Source organism: Eleutherodactylus coqui, chromosome 3, assembly GCF_035609145.1.
Source record: "Eleutherodactylus coqui strain aEleCoq1 chromosome 3, aEleCoq1.hap1, whole genome shotgun sequence".
NCBI classification, from domain to species: Eukaryota; Metazoa; Chordata; class Amphibia; order Anura; family Eleutherodactylidae; genus Eleutherodactylus; species Eleutherodactylus coqui.
In genome coordinates, this window is record NC_089839.1 from 94,839,888 (window position 1) to 94,851,068 (window position 11,181).

Consider the following 11,181-nt stretch of genomic DNA (forward strand, 5'->3'; position numbering starts at 1 on the left):
ATAATTGGATCCAGGATGATCAATGTAAGTTGAAAATATTGCATGTTCAAACCATATGTCACATCTGCCGGGTGCACCTCGCCGCTGAACGGACACAGGGTGACATTCACACAAAACACAAAAAGAATACACAAAGACTATGCTGGACAGTGAACACCACTTCAGGAACCATAGGATGGAAAAACGTGTCTCTTACCTAACAGGGGAGTGAGGAGCCCTTGCCTACAAGCAGAGTTAGTGTCCTGATAAGGACAGCCCTGCTGTCTTCTCCTGGGCACTGGCTATCCCTTGCAGGAACCCCTGGACAGGTGCACTGACACAGCAAAACAAAAAATTAAAGGTAACAGAAAACAACAGAAATGACCACCAGTACTTATCTGTGTTTGGAAGTATTTCACCCAGCATAGAGGCACTAACCTACTCCAATCACTCCTCTCAAGAACTGAAATCAACAGCAAGAGGAAGAGGGCATGGTAGGAATATAAAGCTCTCCAAACCTGCTGATAGGTAGAGCAGCTAGCAATCTCTGCACAACGTGCATTAACCCTTGTACTGCATAGTAACAGGGCAACGGGTCAGACCCTGTGTTGTGGCCACAATGCCACCAACAAAGTCACAACACCATAACTCCATGGAAAACTGGTAATTGGTTCTGAAGACCCCGAAATGTCAACCAAAATTATTAGAAAATGAAGATTTTGTAAAAACGATTCCAGCCCCTACAAGTTGTCATTTTGTTGCAAAATTTGGAATGCAGTTACATCTCAGGCATATATGCAAATAATTAGAGTTGTTGTGTGATTAGATGAATGGTCTTGTCACCTGAGGCCCTAAAAGTGGTTCTACCCAAGGCCTATAAAAAGGCTCTCAGAGACTACTTGTGTTTAGTGGATTTCATTCATCTTGTAAAGGGCTTGTCGACCATTAGACATGTATTTAGAATGCATTCAAAGAGATTTTGCTCAGTTAAAAGAGTTTTAAGGGGGGGGGGGGGGCGCATTATTGGAATGTGAGAAGCTTGATAGTCACATTGAAGAATTTCCCACCACTTGGGCTGTACTGACCAGACTGTTAGGAAGTGTTGGGACCAGTGGATATGTGACAGCGTGCACAACAGGTGACCGGGCTCAGGACGCCCTCAACAGATTACCAGAAGAGAGGATTGTGTAATCATCAGAAAAGCACAAGTAACTCCAACTGTTTCATTGTCAGCTATCCAAGTGCAACCATTGTTACAGGCCCCTGTGTTTGTGGAAACCATTTCTGGACACTTGGCCGAAGGTATTTGGTCTCACGGGGCTCAATACATTTCCTGCCGTTGACACCTACCCGCTGTCACCTCTATTTGCATTGGTGTCATGAATGACGAAAACTGAATTGGATTGCTATGGACTGGAACTGGGTTGTCTTCAGTGATGAATAGCGGTTTTGTTTGGAACTCATGACTTACGGTTTGGAGACCTAGGGGTGAGTGCCTCAATTCTGCAATTTTGTTTGGAGCTCATGACTTACGGTTTGGAGACCTAGGGGTGAGTGCCTCAATACTGCCCCACTGCTGGTGTGATGATCTGGGGGCCATCGCAAACAACCGTCGTCCACCCCTACTAGTGGTACAAGAGACAATGACAGCGCAGTAATATGTTGAGGACATCCTGCAGCCAAATGTGTTACCTCTCATGGTAAGGCTTCAAAGAGGCATTTTCCAGCAGAATAAGTAGGTACAGTAGGTACACACTCGCCAGCCATAACAGGGAGGTGGTAAGTTCTCCTTCAATGGCTTCAGAGGCTGGACAGGCATCAGTCTAAGAGTATTTAGTTAATCCTGCATTGAGCAGGGGGTTGGACCCAATAACCCTGGAAGTCCTTTCCAACTCTACCATTCTATGAGTCTATGAAACCTATATGCCTCCATGTTTGCCCATACCACATCTTGAATCCAAGCTAGAAGCGGCCCAAGAGTGTACTAGAGCCTTTCTTCAAGGGTTCATTTTTCCACAATAAATTATTCTTTTGCTCTGATATTGTAATCACTTACTTATATCAACATTACAAATCACACACAGAAAGTTTCATACGATTCCAACAACTTCTAGGGGAGGGATTTTTTTTACAATGAGTGTAATACAGATAAAGGGTGTCCTTTACATATAAAAGTCAGAAAGAGCTGCTGATATATGTAAAGCACTTACTATGTAGAAGATGGGAGCTTCTTCAGGGTCATGTACACTACACACAGTGTATCAGAAAAATAACAAGGAGCCGCCCTCATCTTGTGCCCAAAGGAGCAGCTGATCCTGGAACAGGTAAAGTGCAGTACAGAACATGTACACCATGCCATAATCACTGGAGGCCTGGAAAAATTGTCTATAACGCCAAGACTAATGAACATACAGTAGTTTAATGAAATTTGATCAAAATATACCTTACACAATGAGAATTGGGAACTCCTCATAACATGTTCATCAAGCACTCCTTAACCCGACTGTTGCTGTCCACTCAGTAGTAGTCACTAGCAAGGGAGACAGAATAGATAGTTTGGGTGGCTCGCTTAGCTGTCTCACTTGGCAAACGATGCCACCCTGACAGCTACATTTTGATTCAGTCTTGTAGTCAATAGAAGTCTGTTCTGCCTCCTGAAAGGGAAGGCCTACTGGAATAAAGGTACTTTTGCACATATTCATAACCATTTGCCCATGTCACAGTTTGCTCATTTGCTCTAGCGGCTAGTTTAAACACAAAGATAAATCATTTATTTGTTTTTTTAACAGGATCATTTAGTCATTCAGTTTACTGTACCAGTGAATGAGAATGACTGAACAATTAGTGTTTAAATTGTATAAAAAAAAAAAACAAGCCAACAATGATTTTCATGCTTACATGAAATGATCGATAAGCAAACTAATTATTAACACAGACTGATTATCGTTCACATTTGAACAATCCCACAATTGTTTTGAACAATAGTTGTTCCATGTAAAAGCATTTTAAGCCACAAACTATCTAAGAATTGAAAAGGCACATTTTGCAAAAAAATTGCTGCAATAACGCTGACATGCTTACTAGAACGTTCAACGACATGGAATGTTGGATTCTAGCATGCTTGATCACAAACGGAGAACACTTTGAGAACATGTTATGAGGGATTCCTAATTCTTATTGGGTAAGGTATATTTTGTAATGATCTAGTTTGGGTTCGGAGCCTCTTGTTGTAACCCGAGTGGATAGTGTTGTCAGTAAAGCCAGAGGTAAGTATCAGTTGCAGTACGAAGGAGCAGGCAGGTAGCATAGTCAGAGGAAAGCCAGAAGTCAGTAATGGGTAGGTATCAGTTTGAAGTGTGGAAGAGCTTGACTATTGCCTGGGTGCTCAATAATCTCACAACTAGGGTGGACACCCACTGGCACTTTTTTCTATCTTGCACAGTGAGATCAAGTGAAAACACTCGCCTCGCAGCGCAAGAAAAACACTGGAAAATCGCTGGAACATCGCCAGTGTTTTCAATGGGGCCAGCGGCAGCAGCACTAGCCCCATTGAAAACATAGAGAGAATACCACAGACTTCTGCCACAGCTGTGACAGCTTTGGCAGGAGTTTCCTTCATCCCCGCAGGGACCACGGGGAAGAAAAAATCCTATGCCACACCTGTCACAGCTGTCGCAGAAGTGCAGCATGCTATCCCATTGCTTTCAATGGGATCGGCACTGCTGCCGATTGCATTGAAAGCAGTGCTTTCTGGCAAGCCCCACAGTATGATTTTCAGGGAAGGGCTTCAAATATAATAAAAGCCCTTCCCTGAAAATCATCATTAACTGGTTAAAAAAAAGAAAAAATCTTTACCCACCTCTCTGCCGCTCAGATACGTCCTCTGGCTGGCTCCCCGGCAACTGCTGTCCAGCACTTTCAGCAGGCAGGGATTTAAAAATCCCCGCCTCCTGAAAGGACTGTGCTGATTGGCTGAGCGCTCAGCCAATTAAAGATAGTGCTTAGCTATTCATTCATGAATAGCACTATATTAGTGTAATTGGCTGCATCACAGAAGGGGAAATAAAAATTTAAAAACAATCACAGAAAATGTGGCCGTTACTTATTGAGTGAGGAGTGCATATAGATGCATCCTCTCACCATGCAGGTAGCTGACTACCAAATGGAGGAGCATATAACACCTGTGCAGGACACCGATAAGACATCCACTCACACTGCCTCTTGATAATGAGGGGGGTGGCTGCTGGATGTATACTCCCACACATAGTGGATACAGGGTGCCAGACCATTCTGATATATGTAGTTCACCATGCAGACCAGCAACCTATTAATGACGCCATGATAATTTGGAGGGTTCCCCTTCACTTCCATCAGTGAACCACATTGGTACTGCCACCCTGGGCTCCCCCTGGAGTCTTAAAGCTGCACTGCATGTGAATGATGGATAATAAATGCAAGGAATTGGTTGGATGTTGGCCAAGATACATGAGCCCACTAACCACTTCACGGTTCCTTGCATTGTAGTGGGTCCCTACACTAATATAAATACATCACAGAAGGGGAAATAAAAAATTAAAAACAATCACAGAAAATAACACCTGTGCAGGACACCAATAAGACAACCACTCACACTGCCTCTTGATAATGAGGGGGGTGGCCGCTTGGTGTATACTCCCACACATAGTGGTATACTCCCTCTATTTGGTAGTCAGCTACCTGCATGGTGAGAGGATGCATCTATATGCACTCCTCAGTCAGTAAGTAACGGCCATTTTCTGTGATTGTTTTTAATTCTTGATTTCCCCTTCTGTGATGCATTTATACTAGTGTAGGGACCCACTACAACACAAGGAACCGTGAAGTGGCTAGTGAGCTCATGTATCTTGGCCAACATCCAACCAATGCCTTGCATTTTTTTATCTATCATTCACATGCAGTGTGGCTTTAAGACTCCAGGGGGAGCCCAGGGTGGCAGTACCAATGTGTTTCACTGATGGAAATGCAGGGCAACCCGCCGAATTATCATTAATTAATGGGTTGCTGGTCTGCATGGTGAACTACATATATCAGAGAAACAGACACTTGAAAATGGTGTGCTGTGCTGTCAGCTTGCTCACTTCATATATCTCACGATCCACTGCTTGCTCAAGCGGGTTCACCTGCCCCCAGTCCTGGGCTTTAAACAACAGAGAATTCCATGCAGGAAAAAGTGTAATCCACGCCAGAATAAAATATATAATCTTCCTTTATTTAGTCATATATAAAATTGCCAGGTATACACATCTCTAAACCAGACGCGTATGGGCTGCACAGAGCCTTCGTCAGTGGTATGATCTGAATAGAGTGTGGGACCAGCTTAAATAGGTGTAACAGAACAAATAATTACAATGACTGTCAGCTGTACGGGCTATAGGGCAAAAGGGAAAATACATAGAAACATCAAACTATTACTGGTGAGATAATGCTTGTGATGAAACTTGTAATAAAACAAATATCAAACAGATATCAACATAACACAAAATGGATACCAACGGGCGCTCTGCCAAGGCTTCATATATTTCATTTATTGCAAGATTAACCCATAGTTGCACTATGTTTATATCTATTACAGTTGAACTTCACAATTGAGTTAATAAAAAATATATACAGAAGACCACAAAAATTTCCCTTGCTATGTGATGGCATTGTACTTGGCTCCCCTTTATAGAGAAGTTAGCCTGCATATTCAGGGGAAAAAAACTTTCCTTATTTCTCTTTATGAAAAGATATGCAAGAATAAAACATGAGCATATATGATGTTTCTATATACATGATATTAGTCTGACTTGCATTATAGCCCCCATAAAGGGGTCTGATCCTGATCTTTTTTTTTTTCTCTTTTTTTTTGGGGGGGGGGGGCTTGAGAAAGGCTTCAGGTGAAGCCGAAACGTCGCCACTCTTTTTCACTATGGAGGAATAAAAAGCTTTTTCTACTGAAATACATCAGATGCTGCCTGGCTCTACTTTATACATTGGTGTATCTATTGGGTCTTGATCCGGACCTTGCTGGGCTATTGCACCATATACTTCGTATTGAAGTCCAACCCAGGTTGGTGAAACCTCTATTGAGTGCTGCGTTGTTACATGTTTGTTCAGGGCTCGAACCCACAACCTCCCGTACCTTCCGAGTGAGCTATCCACCCTGTTCCTTGTTTTGACTTCCTATAAAAGCCTGGCCCTGCCACTCCCTCAGTGTGTGATTATTCTGCTCCCCAGCATTGATTGATCTAGCTCCACTTCTGCCTGCTCCTCTGCTATTGTGACAAGACCTCCTGATACCAACTTCTGGCTTTCCCTCTGACTACGTAACCCACCTCATCCATTTGTAATGCAAACAGAGTCCTCCCGTTGCTGACCCCAGACCTTCCATCGGACTACGTTACCTGCCTCATGCATTTATACTGCAAACCAAGACCTCCTGTTGCTGACTCCTGGATCATCCCTGATTACCTTCTAGACCTGTGGCTATTACACCTGTGGCTCCCCCTTAGTGCTTGAATTTGCTACACATTGACAAGGTCATGCAGGGGAGCTATCTAACTCTCTGAATAGCTCAGCAGCAAAAACTGCTGCTTGGAGCATAGCAGCTCCTGGGTGTTCATTAGTGTGTTCATTAGTCTTGATGTTATAACCGATTTTTCTATGCCTCCAGTGAGTGGGATACCTCATAGTAATGTATCATACTGTAAACAGGTGCTACTTGACAGCCGATCAATGCATGCACTTCAGTAATACAGATATTTTAGCATTGAAATGTCCATGCTGATTGGATGGATTTTCCAGCAAAGTGCATGTGCTGCAGATCCAGACTGTCTGTGACACTGTATGTTGAGTCTAGTTTCAAGTTACCGATGTCCAGGAAAACTATTGCATGTTGAAAATATTGTATCCTGTGACCATTGTAACTTGAGGCAACAATGTATATGTGACTTTCTTGCAACTTATCTTGTCATCTTGTAAAAACATAAACAGACACTCAGAGAGTGACAAAGAAGTTCCTGAAATCCATGGTATAATAAGGTAAGAACTATACAGAGAATTGCATTCCTCTGGGTCACATGCTAAAGTTAGCGTACTTTTTTAGACTGGACAATTCTCGTTTGCATGAGCATCATCGCTAGCTTGTTCGCTTTGATGCAACCCATTTAGACAGGCAGATATATCGTTGATTTGTTCAATGAGAATAATTTAGTATCGTTCATTGTTTCACATTTGCTATGTGAAACACTGAACAATTGCTGTTTAAACTGAATGAGCCATTAATGATTCTTGTTCGTCATTTACTCGTTAGCTCATGTTTAGACCGCATGATTATCACTCATTTTCAATCAATTAAATCATCCTCAAGCACAACTATGGAAAAGTACTTATCTACATATTGGCAAAGTCTGACTGCTGCTTTTGTTGATGGGCAAGTCCACACAGTATACTAAGGAAGATAGGGGGGCTGTCATATTAAACAATTGGGTAATGTACAGGAACATTTTTCATAAGGGATGTCTATTGCATTGAATCATGAGAGTTTTGCCTTCTGTCACACAGACCCCTTTCTCAGGCATATGCAAAGCTTTTTACTTTACCTTTTCAATTTATCATAGCATTATTTGTCATTGAAACAGTATATAAACATTAAGGTAATGTAATTGAAAAAGACATAATTTATTAAAGGGGTTTTCCAGACATTTACTACCCTGTTTCCCTGAAAATAAGACATACCCTGAAAATAAGACACAGCATGATTTTCCAGAATTTCTAAGGATGCAAAATGATTTTTCAGGCTTTTTGAGGATGCTTGAAATATAAGCCCTACTCCAAAATTAAGCCCTGCTAACAGTTAATTTAAAAAGTCAATTTAAATAGTGTCCAGGCAACTATACATGTAAAAAAGTTAAACCTTTTTGAACAAAAATTAATATAAGACACTGTCTTATTTTCGGGGAAACACGGTATGTACCAAGGTCTGAGTACAAGTAGTCAGGTTTTTCCTCATGATGTAACTGGGGAAAAGCCATCGGGAAGCCCAGCTGCTGATGCACCTCATGATGAAAGGACTGCGCTGTACCAAAGCTCACATACTAGCAGCATGGAATGTGCGTGGCATGAGTCTAGGGGAATTGTATATTGTGAAATGTGGAATGACAAGTCTGGACATTGATATTCTTGGAATTAGTGAATTGCACTGGACAGGTAGTGGATATTTTCAGTCCGATGACTGCACATTGCACTATGCCTGACACAGGGATATCAAGAGGAATAGAGTAGCCTTTATTACAAACAAGTGGACCTCAAAGGCAGTGGAAAGTTTTAGAACAATCAGCAAACCTATCATTGCTATCCGGATACGTGGTAAGCCAGTGAACATCTCAATCTTACAGGTCTATGCCCCAATGACAGATGCTGATGAGGACAACATTGAAGATTTTTATGCTGACATCCAGAAAAATTTAAACAAAGTGCCAAAGAAGGACATCATTTACATTATCTGCGATTTCAATTCTAAAATCGTCAGGCAGCCAAAAGCAACCATCACTTTGATGCATTCGAACTTGGTACTGGCGAAAGCTGCTGTGTATGCCCTCGACAGCAAAAGTAACAAACAGAGAAGTCGTGAATCGTATAAGACTCGATATATCACTGGAGGCCGAGATCACCAGGCTCAAACTCACGTATTTTGGCCATGTAATGCGAGCAGAGTCGCTAGAAAAATTTATAAGGCCTAATGCCCACAGCCGGATTTCCGCCGCGTAAAATGCGGCGGAAATCCACGGTGTTTCACTGCAGCTATTAGGTTCTACTGAACCTAATAGCTCAATGTACATGCTGCGGAATTCCACGGTAGAATTCCGCAGCATGAAATTACCCGTGGCATGTCCTATTTGCCGCGGGAATACGCGCGGACGGCTTCAATTGTAGTCAATTGAAGCCACCGGTCATGCTACACTTCCGCTGTAGCACAGCAGAAGTATAGGGTAAATACGTGCCCCGCCCCCACCGCATCATAAGACACCACCGGCAGTGTCATGCGGGAGCTATGCAGCAGATACAGAGGTGAGTATGGAAGCTTTGGGGGGCGCGCCGTGATGGACTCCGCTGCAGTATTCCGTTTGCGGAGCCCGTCACGGCCATGGGCATAGGGCCTAATGCTTGAACAGATCAGTGGCAAAAGAAGACCTGGCCGCCAAAGGACACGATTGCTGATACTGTCATGGCATGGATATCACACAACTGAAAGAAGCAGTGCAAAACCGAAAAACATGGAGGAAGGGAGCCTTTAGTGTCGCCAAGGGTTGTGAACGACTAAACGGCTAACAACAACAACATAGTGGTGATGGGGCTAATGTGAATGGCAACAATCTCTGCACTATAAAATGTATTGCACTATATAATCAACAGTAAAAAAAAATCAATTAAAACCTTAACTGTATGTCTGCATAGCAGCGCTTTATATAAAAGGAGTGAGTCACAGCTGATTTCTCTATTCATTACAATGATTTTTTCTTATGTGACATACAGTTGAATACCTTATTGCTAAAGTTATTACAATGCATATCAAAACACAATGGATTATGCCTACAGCTTACACACTATAATTATACTTCCGAACAAATTGAACATTGCATTACAAACACCCAAAAAGACGGTATTGTGTGTGCCATCATAGTTTTTGATCTAAAAGTGGATGACACACAATGGTTTCACAATGAAGCACAGCATTACTCGTGCTCTTATAGATTAGTTGTAAACTCTCAGATCATCTTTTCTTCCCATTACAATTACTTTCAGAGATGCAGAAAAACAGATAACATACTGTGATAATGGAAGCACAAAATGTTAATGTCAAATTCCTTGTTAGATTATTATCCTGGTAATATCTCACAGAAATACAATGGGTTATAAGACTCGCTATAATTATCTTAAATTACATGAGAATGACTTGTCAGCCATTTACCGCACATATTATAAAAGTTTCATGAAGTACGAATGAGTCTGATGAAATGATCAACTAGATATGAACATTTGCTCTGTGTATGATTCGGGGGAATGTTTGTAATTGTACCGCTGTCTTCACTATTTTGTAACCATATTTCTGTTTTATTTAATTTAATTCCTTTTGTTATTCTATAGCGCCAACATATTCCGCAGCATTGTACAGAGATTGTTATCAGTCTGTTTGTTCCCAGTGGGGCTCACAATCTAATCTCCAAGACATGCACAAACTAGGGTTAAGGTGCATTTAGATTATCATGCAAAAGAAAACCATAATCATTTAGTCTAAATGACCTTGCTGGTTACTGCAGAGTAGTCAAGATAGCCAGCAGCAGTTATCAGGAAGTCACGGTATGCAGTAGAATGGGATGAGACAAAAATGTAGTCAAAAGGAAGCCAGAGGTAGCAGAAGGTATCGGTAGGCGGTACAATGGGATGAGACAGTAGCATAGTCAAATGGAAGCCAGATGGCAGCAGCAGGAGGTATCGGTGCAATCGCAGACGAGCAGGAGAAAGAGGAGGTTGATCAAGGTGGTGGAGCACAGTAATCACACACTGGATCTGAGGCATGGTCAGACTTTTATAGGAAGTCCTAATTAGTAGCAAAGTGGAGCCAGGACAGGGAAACAGGAAGTGAACTTAGCAAGATCAAGGAAGCATAGAACAAGGCTGGGTTTTAGCAAGGAAACCAAAATCCTGGATAGCCCAGGGGAAAGAGCTGCTGACTGGAGCGCAAGGGGTCCCGGGTTTATGTCTGCACACCAGTCCCCTCCTTCCAAGATGGCCACTGGATGGCTTACCTGGGTATTTGAGATAAAATTTCTTTGTCAGATGAGGAGCATGAATGTTGGAGGCCGGTTCCCAGGAACTCCAGGCCATAACCCTTCCAACTAAGCAGGTACTGTAGCCTCCCTCTATGTTTTCTGGAGCTGCGGGAACTCCTCTTTGCCCCAATACATTACTGGTGGAGGAGTTGTGGGGATTCTTCCAGGGAAAGTGTTCTCAGTGATACATGAAACAATGGATGGATTTGAAGACTGTCAGGGAGTTAGGCGGAAGTTGAGTCGACACACTTTGAAAGGAAACTTGAAAGGGCCCAGTAAACTCTTGCCCTAATTTGGGAGTAGGCAAGTGGGCTTCAGGTTTTTGGCTGATAACCATACTTTATTTCCTACC